The 17,848-nt window shown below is 41.4% G+C and overlaps 1 protein-coding gene across 1 annotated transcript in view; it reads right to left on the bottom strand.

Moving 5' to 3' along the window:
• Positions 1–17,848, bottom strand: part of Cep112 (centrosomal protein 112) — a 423,208-nt gene that overhangs the window by 92,381 nt on the left and 312,979 nt on the right. The gene's annotated exons all lie outside the window — the stretch shown is intronic.

Below are 17,848 nucleotides of genomic sequence, written 5' to 3'. Positions count from 1 at the left end.
GGCACTCAAGGTCACACAAGTGGTAGGACTGGTTGGTATTCCGACCCAGGTCTGTGGACTCCAAGATCTGGCTTTCTTACATGCTAACTTTTAATTTGCTTTAATGTCACCTAATCAGGCTTCTTCCCACATTCCTGCAGGTAAACCTAAGGCTTCTGTTTACAGTCTTGTTAGCTAAGCATTTTCATTAGCTAGGTCCCAGCTCACTGTCTGTATCTTCCATTTCAAACAAAGCAAAAGAAGCATTATGCCAAGTTGCGATTTTTCATATTTCTGTTTAAACTTTAATTTGGGAGTGTTAAGATTTCTTTCAGCTGGTTGTAAGCATTGTTTTCAACAGATTAACAAGGACGTCTCTCCCTGAAGGGCTGGAATAATGGCAACCAAGCTACAATCATCTCTCACATAAACACATATGACTATGCAATTAAACAAAGACTTCTGCCTCTCTTAATGGCACGAGAATTATATAACATGCCCATTTTAGAAATAATCACAGAATTGACATTTCCTGATAACTACATTCAAAGCTCTGCTGTATTAGGAAGGTAGAGCATTGGGCCAGGCTGGTATGTCAAAGGTCAGGATTGCCACTTTGAAGTCAGCGCCAGGCTGAGTCCTGGCTTAGTCACTTGCTAACTCCTATGATCTCATCTCTCTGATCTTAGATTTCTGCCCTCTACTGCTGAGCTCCATCCCCAGCCCTCAACTGGAAAAATGGAGCCAATGAGGAAGACTGAATGAAGTCACTAGGCTTGTGCCCAGAAATGTTGGATATTGCCATTTGTTCTGTTGCTTCTATTATCAGGCAATTCATAAAATGGAACATGAATCTCAGTTCACATACCATTGTGCACAGGCAATGATACTAAAGCCAACTTAAAATCATTAGACATGAAAACTGTAAAACTAAATGGCTTAGTTATCCATCTACAAAATAAAGGTAAACAGTGCTTGCTTGTTCTAGCAGAACTTACAGAACTCCAGAGGTTTGGGACTCCCTAACTGAAGCCACTGGAAAACAGAACAACTCACGAAGCAGATGTTCCGCAAGCATCGCCCTTCTAGCAGAGGCGGCATTTAACTGTTAGCGTTCCTTAGAGAAAACCCTGGAGTTAGCAACAGAGTCGGGGGCCGGATTCTTCTTCTTTCCCACCCCCCTGAAGGGGCAACAGTCGAGCTAACCTAGAACTGGCTGTCGTTTTGAATTAGTCAACTAGCCCATGGGTGCAACGAGTTAGGATATTGAAAAGGAAAAAAGTACAGATGTTATCAACCTGCTTACATCACAAATGTAGGTGTGTATCCCCTGCTTGTGAAATGTCTTTCGGCCTGGGCTTGTTCAAGCGTGCTGGCTGGTTTTACAACATCTTACTCTGTGTGTGTGTGTGTGTGTGTGTGTGTGTGTGTGTGTGTGTGTTGGTTCAAATGGCTCAATATTCGCAATTGTTCCTGATTTTAATAAGATGGAAATATTAAAAATGTATTTTATTTATCTATCCATCAAAATATGATACTAATCCATGAAAAACTGACAAGAATTTGGATTTAACACTGAAGTGCAAAGGCTTTGCTCTGCTGGTCTCATTTCTGCTTTGTGTTTCGGATTTACTGTTTTGTTTTGTGACTTTGGCCCATGCTTACCTGGGAAGATTTGGCAAGCTTCAGAGTGTATTCCTTCTCGATCTGCTTCAGCCTGCTGTTGGCCTGCAAAACACACGTACACGAACACACACACAGTGACCTGTGAGCTTGGTATCTCTTCCACATGCCTATCACCAGGCAGCTGGGATGCTTGCCAGCTGCACCGCCCTTCTGGGCAGCCAGAAACCCACAGGGTTTGTCTTTGATCTGACGCCAACTATTCATCACTGAAGAAGCAAGCAAAAAAAAAAAAAAAAAAAAAAAAAAAAAGAGAGAGATCTCTCCTGCCAATTATTAGACAAACATAAGACTTCTGTGGATAGAAAGAAAAAGGAAAAGGAGAGACAGAAATAGACATAGCAGTGTGACGGCTCAAAGGTAAAGGAGGGGGAGAGTGAAGAAGCAGGACAGGAAAGGGAGACAAATGGGACCGGGAACTGGGGGAGGAGGAAGGGAAGGAGGTGGTAAATTGAACACTCTTTTCCCTTAGTTTAAAAAGAAAGATAGGTGCTCGCAGACAAAGGCAGATGGGAAAAGTTCAGACCACTAAGAAGAGTTGAGCCCCTACTTGGCTGAACACACAAGAGCAATCTTTTGAAGTGACAAATATATCTAAATCAAACAGTTTTCTCTCCCGGAACTAGGGTAGCTCTCCCAGAATGAGTCCACATTGCTTAGAACGTGATTATCCCCTGCCACTCAGTTCTTAGTCTTCTGGACGTGACCCTCTTCTGCTCTCTGGGAGGGCTTGGGACCCTCACTTTCTCAGTGACATGCCCTCCACAGGGCCTCTTCCCTGTCAACCACACAGACCCTCACTTCTCGGAACGGGCTTCAGCCAGCACTGTGGTCGCTTGTCCATCTACCTGCCTCTCTCTGCTCTGTTACCTTTTTCCACTGTTTCTATTTCCCATATCTCTGTCTTTTGATTTCTCCTAGAGTTTCTTCAACTTTTCCTTTAAAATGTTCTATGAGATTTGAAACAATTGTTGGTATACATGGGATTTCTAAGGGTTCTTTCTCATTCTATAAAACAGCATCATTATGAACTCCCATTTTACAAGTGAGGAAACTGAGGCACAGAGTTTTGATAACCTGCCCAGCACTATACAGATTAGAAAATGATGGAGCTGCGACTTAACATCTGCCCCCAACACACACACACACACACACACACACACACACACACACACACACACCAAGCTCTGTAGCTATTTTAACATTCAGCCCAAACTATAAGTCACAGTCCATGCCCTTTTCTTTCTTCCTCTTGTAGTGCTGGAATCAAACCCAGGAACTCTAATGGGTTATCTATGTCAGGTCCCCTCTCCCAAGGTCCAGGGATCATTTAGGGGGAGGGTGCAGAAAGACTGTAAAAGTTGGAAGAGGTGGATGACTATAGTAAAACTGTTTTCTGGACACAACTTGGCAGGTGAACATATGCTCTTACAGTTTCTTGCCAGCATGTACAAGATCTGCACAAGATCAAGCCAGACAAAATCCCAGCATGGAGTGGAGAGGTATCAGGCAGTCCTACCCCTAGATGAAGAGCTACTGGCAACTGATGGCTGAGAAAGGGAGAATCTGTTTTCTTTGGGGATGAGGCCCTTGAATGGTTATCCATGCTCCAGTAACAACCCTAAACCCACACACATGTTGGTAGCACTAAGAGAATACATGAAATTGGGAGGGATTAGTGGTAGGGAGATACAGAGGAAGCATTATAGGGGAGAAAATGAAAGGTAGAGTTGATTACAATACATTATATACATCTATGAAATTCTCAATCAATAAAAAAAGTTTTACATTAAAAACAAACCAACCCACAAACAACCCCAGGGTTTTGTGCATCTTGTACCCTAGGCTGTATCACCAATCTTTGATTTCTTACACATTGATAGAACTTCCTCAGGGAGTGGAGATAAATAGGTAAGTCTTTTCTACTATGTTAAAGGTCAGCAAATGATTTCTTTATTTGGATATCCTAATGGAATGAGGAAACAACCTAGGCCAGGCTCTTCTCAGTCACAGCACTAAGTCTGAAGTGACACTCCTTGTGAGATCCTAGAAAGCTGGTCTGACCCCTAACAAAGTACTTGGTGAGAAGTGTTTGTTCATCGAACAGATACATATATAGTGCCCAGCCCTTTCCTGTGTAATCTCCTGAGGAGACCTTACTTTTGAAGCAATCCTTTCAAAAACCACGTGTTTCTTGGATTCAAGTTCAAAACAATTCTTTAAAGTTTATTCCACAAATCTCTGCATCTGGAATCTCACTGAGTACATAGTCTGAGTTTGTGTCTTAAAGTGTAGCAAGGGTGTGTGACTACTCCTGTTAGTTTAGAAGGTTGTCAGTCTGTCCCAGCTCTGTGACGAATGCAGCAACTCTCCATTACAGAATTAGGGCCACTTTGAACCTCTTGAGGTTTATTGGTTTGGGTTCACATTCTGCTAATGTTACTTATCACAAAATGCTTGATGAAGTATTTGTTGCTTTTAAAATAAACACTTACAGAGCTCTTACCATGTGCCAGGCACTGTTCTAAGTGCTTTCAAACTATTTACCCATCAGAGAACCTAAAAATTAATTGCAGTGTCCTAAAGACTACTTTCCTTTTCAGAGACGCTGGTCAGCGCAGGAAAGGCTGTCTTCGCTGCACTTCCTCTGCAGGACCTGTGGCTAGCTGGCCCCAACCAACCGGACAAGCTCCTTTACTGACAAACAGTCAACTCATCCATCAAGTCTAGGGCTATGGAACTGCACAAAACATACAAGAATCTCTCTTTACCTCCGTGCAGCTTCTGCCTGAGAGTAAAAAATATAATTTTTAAAAGTAATGCTTTAGATGGCATGATTGTCAATGAGAAAGATAAAGTGGGGAAAAGAGGGGGGGATGATGAAAGGTAGAGGGAGGTTTGTAACAACAACAACAACAACAATAACAAAAACACAAGTTCTTGAAGTCGTCCTAGATAGGGTCTTTGAGCAAACACCTGCAGGAGACTAGGAAGCCATGGGCAACTCCAAGTGCAAGGGTCCTGGGTCAGAGGGAGCACAGAATAAAAAGGCCAGTGCAGGGGCCTAGTAACCAAATCAGTAAGCAATGACTGAGCTAAGCTCTGGGGCAGAAAAGGGATAGAGTCCATAAGGCACTGCGTGTGACTGTAAGGAATTTGTTTTTTAATGTGAATAACACAGGAAGTAACTGAAGTGTTTTTTGTATAAGAGAAAATGTGATTTAAGCAGTAATATGATGACTCAAGATTTCACTGGGGGCAAGAATCAAACAAAGAAGCCACTTAGACTGCAGCTGCAAACAATACAGGTTGGCAAAGGGGTGATGAGACACAGGCAGGCCTGGGGAAGACCGGAAAGAAGAACCGACTGGATCTCTTACTTGCTATAAAGAGATGGGGCAAGAGTGACCTCAGGGCTGGAGAAACGGGTCAGTGGGGAAGACACTGGATGCACAAGTGTGAGGACCTGAGTTCAGCTCATCAGACCCCATACAAACTGTTGTGATAGCTAAAATTTGGGCACTCCTACAGAAAAATAGAAAGGGGGTACAGGTGAAGACCTGGAAGTCCATAGGTACGCTGTGGCCAACAAGAAGAGACTGTCTCAAATGTGGTGAAGGGAAAGACTGACACCCAAAGTTGTCATCTGACCCCCACATATACACCACGGGGTAAGCACACCATGGTGTAAGTGCACCATACTCATGTCATATGTATCAACATGCACAAAGTTTTAAAAAAAAAAACCCTTTTTTTTGTCGTAAGTAACTAGAAAACGAGGTTATCATACGGTTCTAATATGGGAAAAGTCATGGATGGGACAGGTTTTGGGAGGAAGATCAAGTGAGAAGTTTTGGAAACATTAAGCTCAGAGATGTGTGTTAGACATCTATGGTTGAGGGGATTTTTTTTTTTTTGAGTTTTTGAGACTTGAGTTTGTGTAGGTTAAAAGTATAAAGCAAGAACTTCCCAGTATGGACCTAGTGTATAAAATAATGCTTCTACATGAGCTTGCAAGACCCTGAGTAGACACAAAGAAGGGACAGGCCTAGGTATATCCTGCTCTGGGACTGCAGACCTTCAGAGGCTAGACTATGGAAAGAGAAGCAAACAGAAGAAAAGGCCGGGGAGATAAGCAACCAGGAGACCAGGGAATCTAGATTTGGCTGTCAAATGCTGCAGGAGGCCATGTCTAGTGAGGACTGAGAAATATTCACCTAGAACTGGCATCACGGTGGCCACTGCTGACCTGGAAAAAGAAAATTCTGGTAAAATACAAGGGGTGCAAGCAGGAACAGAAGGGGTTCAAAAGAAAGTAGAAGGGGGCACTGGCGTAGAATCTAAATACTTGGTTCAGAATTTCTTTTTAAAAAGAAAAGAAACAAGGGAGGGGGTACTACACAGGAGACAGGTAAGGAGAATGCTGACTTACTTCCTGTAAGATGAGGGAAGTCACATGTCTACAGACGGATGGAGTGATCACTAGCATTAGAGAAGAAAATAGTACAGATAATGTTACAGATTTTCTGGAGATGTATCTTTGAAGAAAGGGGATGTGTTATAGAGTGAACTGTGTTCCAGCAAATTATTTATATGCTGAAGCTCCAACTCTCCAAAGTGATTACATTCGGAGATAGAGCCTTTAAAAAGGTATTAAGGTGAACCAGGGCCACAGGGCAGGGTCATTACAAGGGGAGAACAGATCGAATATTTGGCCTTCTCCCTCCCCTCTCCCTCCTCCCATTTGCCCCAGGATAAAGGGTAGGTAAAGATGCAAAGACCAGAAAGCTGCCCAAGCAAGAGAGGTTTCACCAGAAAGGATCCCTGGACCCACCTTGGTCTTGGACTTCCAAACTCCAGAACTATGAGGTGGAATTATGACATTTGTGATGATACCACAAAATAACTCAGGTCCTTGGAGGAGACAGCCCTTGCTAGGAGTACAGGCAAATAACCCCCAGAACAGTGGTGAGAGATTCTGATTGCTTCTGTTTTCTCCATGAAATGGGAGGAGAGATGTACTGGCTGGCTATGAGAATGGTAGAGGAGACCACTGGGAGATGTGAGGCATGAGAAAAGGCATGAAGCAGCTATTCAGACAAGAAAGGGAGCAGAGTGCAAGTCTCAGGATTCTAGGAAACATCAGTGCTCACTGATGTGACCAATGTTGGATGTAAAGCAAGACTGGTTTGGACTATACACACACCTCTAACTTGCCAATAGCTAAGAGAAGAAGAATTGATATACTGGAGACAGAGAATCTGAAGAGACAAAATTAATTCGTCATTCCTAAGGGTTTTGCTATTTATCTAAATCTAATTCACAGCTTTCTTCATTTTTGAACCCCTGTGAAATAAGTCTAAAATGCTCTTGGTAAGCATGGCTGGAAATTAAAAGCTAATTTGCCATGCAAACTGGTCTTAAAACATTTTTGTGAAGAGTTTTATTCTCAGGATACTACTAACTGTGCATTTTATTTCCCTTCATGAAATTAAGTATGATTTAAGTATTTCATTTAAATTTTTCTTTTGATTTAAGTATTTCAAACCAAGCCTCAGAAGTTGGACATGGCAGAGCACACCTGTGATCTCAGCTCTCAGGATGCTGAGTCAGCAGAACTGCAAATTTGAGGCCAGCCTAGTTTATATAGCAAGACCCTCTCTCAACAACAAAACCCAGGAAATCCAAGCCTTGCTGTTATATGTACATCTCTCTACCTAAGAACACGATTTCCATAGTCACCCTCAGCATGGCCTGAACAGACATTCAAACAAAACGACACCCAGAAGGGGAAGATCATCTGACTCTGAGGAGTCTTTCCATAGAGCGGCTGTTGCTGTGTCCACCACTGGCCCCTTCTCAGAGCTCACATGGCCATCTCCTTCCTTCCTACATCACTTTCTAGTCAAAGAGCCCACTGTGTTGGTCCCTTTTCCCTATGCAAGCCCTAAGACAATCTTTGGTTTAAAACTCACCCAGAAAAGAAAACAAAAAACAAATAGCAGCAGCAGCAGCAACTCCCCTCCCCGCCAGACTTCTCATAAAGGTGTCAAAAGCCCACAGTCACTTTAATGTGTCACCCTTTCTTGCACGGTTCTGTTCAAGTGGTGGACAGAGAGGGCCCTCACCTTCCATCTTGTTTAGAACAGGGTCTCATGTGGTTCACCACTGTCTAAACCAAGCAAGCTGGCCTGCAAGCTTCTAGACAATTAGCTGTCTCCACATCTCAAGTCATCACAGGAGCACTGGGATGACAAGATGTGGCTTTGGCTGCGTTATGTGGGTTCTGGCAAGTGCTTTATCCCACTGGTCTATTTCCTCAATAAAGCACTGTGAAGACAGGTCTGACCATCCAGGTAGGACTTCACCCTTCTATCAATAAAAATGGTAAGAGAATTCTTTGCAAATATTTAATTTAAAATATGTACAGACCACCTGAGCTTCAAAACTCACTGTATTTTACTTCCAAATAAAGGTGCATATTTGGATAGGCATGGTGGCACATGCCTTTAATCTCAGCACCAGGGAGGCAGAGGCAGGTGGATCTCTGAGTTCAGGGCCAGCCTGGTCTACATAGTAAATTCCAGTATAGCTAGAGTTATGTAGAGAGACCATGTCTCAAATAAAATAAAATAAAATAAAATAAAATAAAATAAAATAAAATAAAATAAAATAAAATAAAAAAATAAAATAAAATAAAATAAAATAAAAAAAGGTGCATAGATAAGATTCATAGTTTCTATTCTGACCAAGATGGGGTAACTGGGACTATAATTTATTTGCCACAATAAAGTTATAAAACCTGACAAGATTTTGGAGAGAAAGTTTTAGGATGCTGAACATCAATAAACATAGGACTGGAGCACAGAGAAGGGAAACAGATGAGGTTAACTGTCTCTACTCCTTTGACTGATTTGGTTCCTTGCTCTTCCTCATCAGCTTTGCGGTTTCCCTCATATAAATCTGGTACATATTTTCTTATATTTATAAGTGTTTAATGTTGGAGAATGGCGCTGTAAATGCTGTTATGTTGTCAATTTAAAATTCCATTTGCTCATTGCCATATCCAGGAAAGCAGCTGACTTTTGTATATTAATCTTGCATCCTGAGACCTTTCCTATATTTGCTTATGCGTCCCAGGACTTTGCAAGTTCTTTTGGATTCTCCACAAAAGCACTCCACAAAGGCCATCACATCATCTTTAAACAAAGCGAGATCCAGGAAAGGCACAAAACTACACAGAGAAACCCTGTCTCAAAAAAACAAACAAACAAAAAAAAAGTGCTAGCTCTTCCTCCCTCATCTGTGTAACTTTATTTCTTCTTCCAGTCTGATTGCACTGTCTAAAATAACCACCAGTATGATGTTGAAAGACTGTCGTGAGGAGACATCTTAGCATTGTTCCTCGTCATGAAGGGAGAGGTCAAGTCATAAGTGAAATGTTACCCAGGGACTTTGGTAGATGCCCTTTCTCAAGTTGAAGAGAGCCGATGAGGTATGCATATACTATGCCATAAGAGTCCAGCACCCTGTACCAAGACTGCAGTCCTGGCTGCAACGGCTCCACATGAAGCATAATAAGTCATCCTTCATCCTCCCAAAAGGCAGCACCAACCATCTCTATGTCTGAACTTCACCTAGCTGTGGCTCTAGGAAGCTGTCCTTCATATTGAAAATAAAAAACACAAATGTAGACTGGAAAGGAAAAGAATTATCATTTTTTTGGATATTGTTGGTTGGTTTGCATGTATATTTGTTTTCATTATATATATGTATATATAACATACATGCATGTGCTTCACTTGTCTTGTGACATGTTTTTCTAACATTTTAGTCATTTAATTTCTTTCTAACTGACTAGTTTTTCTAACTTTACAATGGTAAGCCATTGTTTTAACCTCTGTTTCGCCTTCATGACTGCTTTAGATTTGCAAGTGGACATGAAAATCTCCACTTGCAAATCTAAAACAGTCCCACTGCTACCTCTCATGCCTCCAATCCATATTCCATCCATCTCTTACTGTGTTGCTTTCTGCATGACCTCTTCATTGCATTACTTAAACAGTGATACTATCTACTCTTTAAAACAAGCCTATGTAGCACACTTCCAACCACTGCCCCAATCCTGTTGTCTCTGAAACACACAAGATTACAGGCATAGACCAAAAGGATTTCTTAGAGCTACACAGACCCAGTACTGCCAATAATAAGTGGAACACCACTTCACCTCCCTAAACAGCTTCAGGAAATGCAATGTCGAGCAAAGAGTCCCTTTAGAGGAATCACAGAAAATGAGACAAACAACCACACAGTGGCAAGAAAGGGGGAAATTTAAAATAGGAAGACATATCCAGTCTAACAGACACAAAACACAACCAGGAAACAAAGAACGTGAGATATCAACCCTTTGTATCTTATCCTTTCCTGAGTGGAAACCAAAACCACCCAGAAAGGTGAAATAATCTGAGAAGGAATTCAGAACCTCACCTACATTTTAAAATTTACATTTTTATTTTGTGTATGAGTGTGTCTGCATCTGTGTGTGGTCTCTGTGTGCTTACACAAGACATGGTGGGCACGTGGAGGTCAGAAGGTAACTTTGGGGACTAGTTCTCTCCTTCCACTGTGTGGGTTCTGGGGATCAAACTCAGGTCCTTTACTCACTGAGCCATATTATGGGTCCTGGAATCTCACTTTTGAGAGGATTAATGATTACAAATAATATTCATATAAGCAAATGATTGAATTAAGGGACTCTATTTGAGACTTTGAGAAAGTAGTTTCCAAAGTAAAGAAAACAGCAAATTGGAGGAGAAAGTACAAATTACAAAGGATAAATTCAGCAAGGAAATTGAAACACTGAAACAAAACCAAACAGAGATTTTGGGAATTGAAGAAACAATTATATACCTTATCAAAGCACATTTACTAGAATAGCTTATGACCAGCAGTCCTAGGCAGTCCACAGTGGCCATCTGCATGCTGCTGCTGTCAGTGCCCAGGAGCTGCTCCACCCTCAAAGCTGATGCTCCAGTAATGGCCCTGAGTTAAGTAATCTTAGCTCACACCTGAAAGACAAAGAGGCGGATTCTGATGGGAACGGAGGACGGCAGCACAGCAATGGGGGAGATGCATTCACCAGCAAGAGGCAAAAGCCACCGGGCAGACAAGCAACACCCACCCGTCTTTCTAGCACCTCTTCCTGTTGGGTCACCTACCCGAAAGAGCTGCCCAGCCCGGGAAGGGTCTTCTCTACTTGGCTAGACATCTTTCCTGAAAGTGCCTCAACAGACCCACCCTGAGGCATGCCTCTTGGCTCCTGACTAGTTGATAACTGAGATGAACCATTACACACAAGTTTGTGGACTTTTTTCATGAATGGATGTTGAATTCTACCATTTTTCAATATGATTTATATGATTTTCTTCTTTAGTTTGGATTGTATTAACTAGTTTTTAAATGCTGAGTCAGCCGTGCACAAACTGGAATAAATTCCATTTGGTCATGGTGTTTGTTTTTGTACATTTTGGAACTGATTGGTTACTTTTATTTAAATTTGGGAATTCTCCTCCTGACAGATATTGTGCTGTCATTTTCTTGTGGAGTCTTCGTCCAGTTTTGTTATCAGGATCCTGTTGACCTAGCAGGATGCACTAGGAAACAGTCCCTCTCTTTCTAGCCTTACAAAAAGGTTATAGAGGATCACTATAACTTCTTCCTCACATGTTGGTAGAATTTATCATTAAATATGTCAGTCCGATGCTTCCTGTTTTGTAGAGGAAGGCCATTACCTGCTGAGTCCTCATTTTAAGAGCTATAGGGCTCCTCTCAAGTGTGAAATCATGCTTGGTACTGGAAACTTAGCCAGTTACTTGGGGCTAGTGAAGTCATGGTTCTTAGGAAAAACTATAACTGCCACTTTCCTAAACCAATACAACCCCTAACTACATTCTAAGTATTTGTCCTAATATACACAAAGATAAGTGTAGTTCTCACCCCTCATCAAGGAAACTTGTATTTGCAACAGACAGAGACCACTACAGACGTCCGCAACTGATCAAAATGAAGAGCTGTGGAGCCCAGTCCAAACTGATGCACATACAATCCAACTCCTGTACCAAAGGCTCAGGGTTCTTTATAGAAAAAGGAGCAAAAAGATTATAAGAGCCAGAGGAACAGAAGTTGGCTGTGAGACAGTGTCTCCTAGAAATGTCACAGAAGCAACATCAAAGAAGTCTCACCAACAAGGTTGCCTAAACATGACTTGAACAAGAAGATACCAGTGGGCATGGTAATGCGGAGGCCTCAACCTTAGACAAAGAACTCTAGGCAACTAAGGAATGCTGAGAACAGGAGAAAACAGTCTTCCTCAGGCTAAAGCACACCAATTGGTTATCCAGTACCAAACAGTCAGCCCTGAAAACATGGGTACAAGTAACATCATTACAGACTGAACAGGTTCTATTTTTATATTTAGTTGAACACACATATACACACACATCAATAATTAAACAACTAAAGACAATGAATTTGAAAGAAAACAAGGGATGGGTGGTGCATGGGAGATTTTGAAGGGAGGAAGGGGGAAATGATGTAATTATGTTATAATCTCAAAAAATTATCCAAAACAAGCTGTGGGGCTACTGAAACTGCCTATTTCATCTTATATGAGGTTTTATTTCCTTTTTTTATGCAGCAGTGGAGAGAGAAGCTAGAACCTTTTCTACATGTTAAGCAAGCGTTCTACCACTGAGCCTTATGAAACTCTAAAGAATAACTACTCAAATAGCACATATATATTTATATTTTGGATACAGGTCTCATGTAGCCCAGTGGCCTTGAGCTCCCTGTGTACCCAAAGATGACCTGGAACTCCTGATCCTCCTAAGTACTAGGATTACAGGCATGCACCATTATACTTGGCTTTCAAATAGTAATTTTTAAAATCAAACATTCTAAAACTATCCAATTCAAAGATGCACTAATTTGATACATGATGAGGAATGACAATAGGAAAACACTCTTTGTTCTCCATAATTAAACCATTATGTCTGTATAAGAGTAGAAACTTCGCAGTAAAACTCACAAACTTCACAATGTACAATGGTCAAAGCTGAGCTGTGTGTCAGGCATGCTCACTGGTGGTCTGTGGTATGATACCATACGAAGTGTACATGCTCAATGTTCAGAAGCAAGGCTGAGTGAAGTTGTTCCATGCAACACAGCAACACATGCAGACACATGAAACACAAAAACACATGTGAACACATGTAACATAGCACCAGATGCAAACACATGTAAACACATACAACAGAGCAATACACGCAAATGCTGCTGGAAATACATTAGTCCATTACGTGATTGATTCTGAATTAATTTTCTGGTGTGTTTAGAAACCTACTGTTGCCATTTTTTGGTGACTCTCTCATTCAGTTATATGACCTCATACAGAGTCACAACTCACAGTTTAAGAAGCTATGGTTTAGAGTATGCTACAGAAGTGGTTCATGGATGTTCATTATAGCCAGTTGACTGATGGTTCTATGAAGTTCAATTATATCCTGATTTTCCTGTGTCCTGGATATTTCTGTTACTCACAGCTGGTGTTGAGGTCTTCAAATATAATATGGATTCATCTATTCCCCCTCAGTTTTACCACTTTTTCTTCACATATTTTAATGGTCTATTTTAGGTGCATGTTCTGTGTTCTTGGAAGACTGATTCTTTTAAAATTATACAACACCTCTATTTCTGATAAATTTCCTTGCTCTTAAGTCTACTCAAAACTTAATGGGTCACCCACACTCATAACACTGGTGTTGTGAATGTGGGTGACCCGGATCCGAGGACCTGAGAACAGGAGAACTGGCCCCGTTCCTTGCTGTAGGCTGCATTGGGTGAACTAGCCAAGGCAGTGCTGTAGCTCGCCAGGTAGTGATGACGAGGGAGAGCTAGTGGACTGACCAACACAACACCTAGGCTCAGAACCAGGGCTATGAGTTGGTCCACTCCAACATCTACCTCATCTATGAACTGTTGGAGCATGTGAAGGGGACAAACCTACAGATCCAAAACAGCAGGATCTCTACAACACAGGACAACAACAGGATATCCAAGAGGAGCCCCAGGGAGAGCCCATTATTGGTGTTGGTGGCATAGCAGAAGCCAGAGACCTCAAGCCAGACCAATGGCTTGTGGCAATGAACACTTTCAAGTAAAGATGAACGGACTAAAGGGTAAATTGTGTGACTTCATGGGCCACACTACAGCTTTCATGACAAGATTCTTCTCTCTCTCTCTCTCTCTCTCTCTCTCTCTCTCTCTCTCTCTCTCTCTCTCTCTCTCTCCCTCCCTCCCTCCCTCCCTCTCTCTCTCTCTCTCTCTCTCTCTCTCTCTCTCTCTCTCTCTCTCTCTTCTCTCCTCTCCTCTCCTCTCTCTCTCTCTCTCTCTCTTTTGTTTGTTCTGTTATTTTGTTTTGGTTGGTTTTTGGTTTTTCTTTTAAATTTGGTTTTGTCTTTTGGGGGAGGTTGGCAAGAACAGAGGGCAGATGTGAGGGGATGGGGACATCAGTGGGATTGAAATGCACATTGTGATATCCACAAAGAATCAATGAAAGCTAAAAAAAATCTGAAGTGTAAAAAAACCCCTAAACTTAATGGAACTTTCATCTGATTAAATTAGGATGGCATATCTTCCTCCACTAGTTTACTTTTAGTCTATATGTGAATTATATTCAAAGCAGGTTTCTTGTAGACAGCAAGCATATACTTGGATTTTATTTTTGGCTCACATGGACAATTTCTGCCTTTTAATTGGTATATTTAGGCCATTAACATTCAAAGTGATTAGTGATATAATTGGACATATTTGTTATTTTTTTCTATTTGATACTTTCATTCATATTCTTTTGTTTCATTCTTTTTCTGTCTTTTATGGTTTTTACTGAGCCTCTTATATGATTCAATATTTTTTCCTTTTTTTAACAGATCAATTATATTTTAGTATTTTTTTAGTGGTTGCCCTAGAGCAATGGTTCTTAACCTTCCCAGTGTTGAGACCCATTAATACAGTTCCTCATATTGTGGTGACCACCAACCATAAAATTATTTTTATGGCTACTTCATAACTTTAATTTTGCTACTGTTATGAACTGTAATATAAACATGGTTTCTGATTGTTCTTAGGTGACCCCTAGGGGTCACGATGCACAGTTTGAGAACTGCTGCCCTAGAGCTTGCAGTACATTCTACTTTCAACATCACTTCATAGGTAGTGGTGAGTGTCATGCAAAAAATAATTCCAACCTTTTCTGCCAGTCCCTTTAAAAAGTAATTGCTAGCCGGGCAGTGGTGGCGCACGCCTTTAATCCCAGCACTCGGGAGGCAGAGCCAGGCGGATCTCTGTGAGTTTGAGGCCAGCCTAGGCTACAGAGTGACATCCAGGACAGGTATCAAAACTACACAAAGAAACCTTGTCTCAAAAAACAAACCAAAACAAACAAACAAACAAACAAAAAGTAGTTGCCTGGGTTGGGGATTTAGCTCAGTGGTAGAACGCTTGCCTAGCAAGCGCAAGGCTCTGGGTTCGGTCCTCAGCTCTGGAAAAAAAAAGTAATTGCCATTTATTTTATATGCAAATAGTGTTGCATAAGTATATGACTGAGTACCTATAGCTATTACTATTTTGCATCTGTTAAGAACATCTGTTAAAAGATGAGCATGATGGCCTAAGTCTGTAATTCCAACATTTGGAAGGATGAGGTAAGATAGCTACCATGAGTTCAAGGCCAACCTGGGTGGGCTACATAGTGAAACTGTCTCAAGGAAACAAAACAAAACAAAATCTGTTAAGAATTATTTCATGTAGTCTTCCACTAATACTCTTTCCTTATATAGATACAAGCCTATGGTGGACCCAAATGGTTTCCTTCTTCATAGAGAATGTGTCTCAGCATCTCTTACAGAAAAGGCTCCATTGTAAGTAGCGGCACGTCATCAATTTCTGTCTGAGAAACAATTTCTCCTTAGCTTTCAAATGAAGAATTTCAGTTTTCTGGGGGATTTTTCTCTCAACACTCTTTAAATATTTTACACTAGTTTCTTAGAAAGTAGATCTAATTACTATTTTTGATCTTTATAGGTGTTTCCCACCCCCTGGCATCTTTAAAACATTTTCATTGAGAACTTGTTAGGGTATTTAGCAGAACAGCTCAGCTCTTCATATACAATTGACCAAAGAATGGTCCTCTTCTATCAGGACATGCTCTTTGAACAGGCATGCAGCTCTAGGAGGGATGCAAATGGACCAATGAGAAAAGGCAGGGGATAATCTCCTAGGTAGCCAGATCAGTCAACCAACCCTGATGATCAGTGTAACACTTTGCAGCCAGATCATTCTCATACCTAAAACTTACCTTTGATTTCTTGAAATTTAAATATGTCTACTATAGTGTTTTACATTTATCCCAACTAATGTCCCATGAGCTTCCTGAACTGTGGCTTTGTATCCAACACTAATTTTAGAAAACCCAGTCATTATTTCCTTTAATACCTCTTCCTTTCTCCCTGACTTTTTGTAATCCCATTGTGTAAATTTAGGCCTTCTGTAATATCTCAAAGTTGTAGGGTATTCTGTGCTTTTTTTCTTTTCTTTACAGTCTTAGACATTTCTTTTGAGAGATCTTCAAGCTCAGCAATTCTTTATTAATTCTTTACAGTGTTCTAATGAGTCCATCAAAGGCATTCTTCCTTTCTTTCTGAAACAGGGCTTTACCATGTAAGTGCAGATTGGTTTCAAACTCAACGTTCCTGCTTTCTCCTCCTGGGATCACAGAGATGTATTATCATGGCCAGTTCAGTTTGTGTTTTCTATCATTAGCATTTCTTTCTTTCCTTTTTTTTTCTTAGAATTTCAACCACTTTGTTTATAATGGCCATCTCTTCATATATTGTATGTTAGAATTGTTAATATATTAATCATAATTGTTTTAAATTATTTATCTGATTAATTCCAGTCTTGCTGCAATATCTGAACCTGGCTCCAATATTTGCTGTATCTTCAAACTATAGTTTTTGGTTTTTGATTTTTCTTTTTTCTTTGTCTTTGGTTATACTTTCACATTTTTTTCTTGATAACCAGTTACTGTATGTTGGGTATAAGTTTCTTCAGTGAAAGTCTTTTATAGGGGCTGGAAAGATGGCTCAGTGATTAAGAGCATATACTGCTCTTGTAGACAACCTAAATTCAGCCCCCCAAACCAATGTTGGGTGGCTCACAAACAGTTCCAGGGAGACCCCAAACCTAAAAATAAATCTCTTAAAAAGTCCTTTACAACCTGGTATAGGTAGGCCTGGGGAGAAAGTGTTCTAGTGGGAGGGGGGAGAGGGGTCCCTGTTGTCAGTGAAATGGTAGCCACGAGTGAAGATTAAAGGCGATGAGGAGAAACTCTGGGTGCAGAGAGCTAGAGCAAGCTACATTTGACAGCTCATAGACAGCAGAGGTTCTTCTCGTGGAGTGTGCTGTGGCGCAGCTGGAAAGCTCTGGCTAGAGATATTGTCAATGATTGCGGACACAAAGGTCATGGAAGCAGCATATGGGCAACTGGAAACTGTTCTAGCCCCAGGGTGAAATCTTCTGTGGCCCTACCAATGGAATGGCTGAGTACTTGGTGTCCCTACTGCACAGGCATGGAGAGACACGCACTCCAGATCTGGTTGGGAACCTTTCAGCAGGCTTTGGTCTCTCCCTTCTCCATCTAGGCTGGACAGCCCATTCCTGATTTGTTCTAGTCTTTGCTTCATTTGAATGCACACACATCCAAGCAATCAGGGCCCAGCAAGCACTACATAACCATGCACTCCAGGTTTTCTGGCCAGTCTGGTTCCCATTGCAGTTTATTATTCAGCTGGCTCTGCTCAGGTCCTGTCTTCCAAGACACTCCTGCTCTCTTCAGAGAAAGGCTGAAGATTTCAGTCAGGTTTCCTGGACAGCTCGTTGAACAGGGAAGAGAAAGATGACTGTGGCTGTCCTCAAGGCATGCAAGACAGATCCCACCCAGCCATCCACCCAGACTGCTCCAGCTGCGAGCAGGGCGACTTGCTCCAGCCTTCAGAATGAGACCCTGCTACCCAGCTACTGGCTCATCAGTGATCTGTTCTCTGTTAAGCTTCTCTGCCAGGGATTGCTC

The sequence above is a fragment of the Peromyscus eremicus genome, chromosome 8a (genome assembly GCF_949786415.1).
Source record: "Peromyscus eremicus chromosome 8a, PerEre_H2_v1, whole genome shotgun sequence".
NCBI classification, from domain to species: domain Eukaryota; kingdom Metazoa; phylum Chordata; class Mammalia; order Rodentia; family Cricetidae; genus Peromyscus; species Peromyscus eremicus.
Note: the sequence above shows the minus strand (reverse complement) of the source record. Positions and strands in the feature narration are given on the sequence as shown.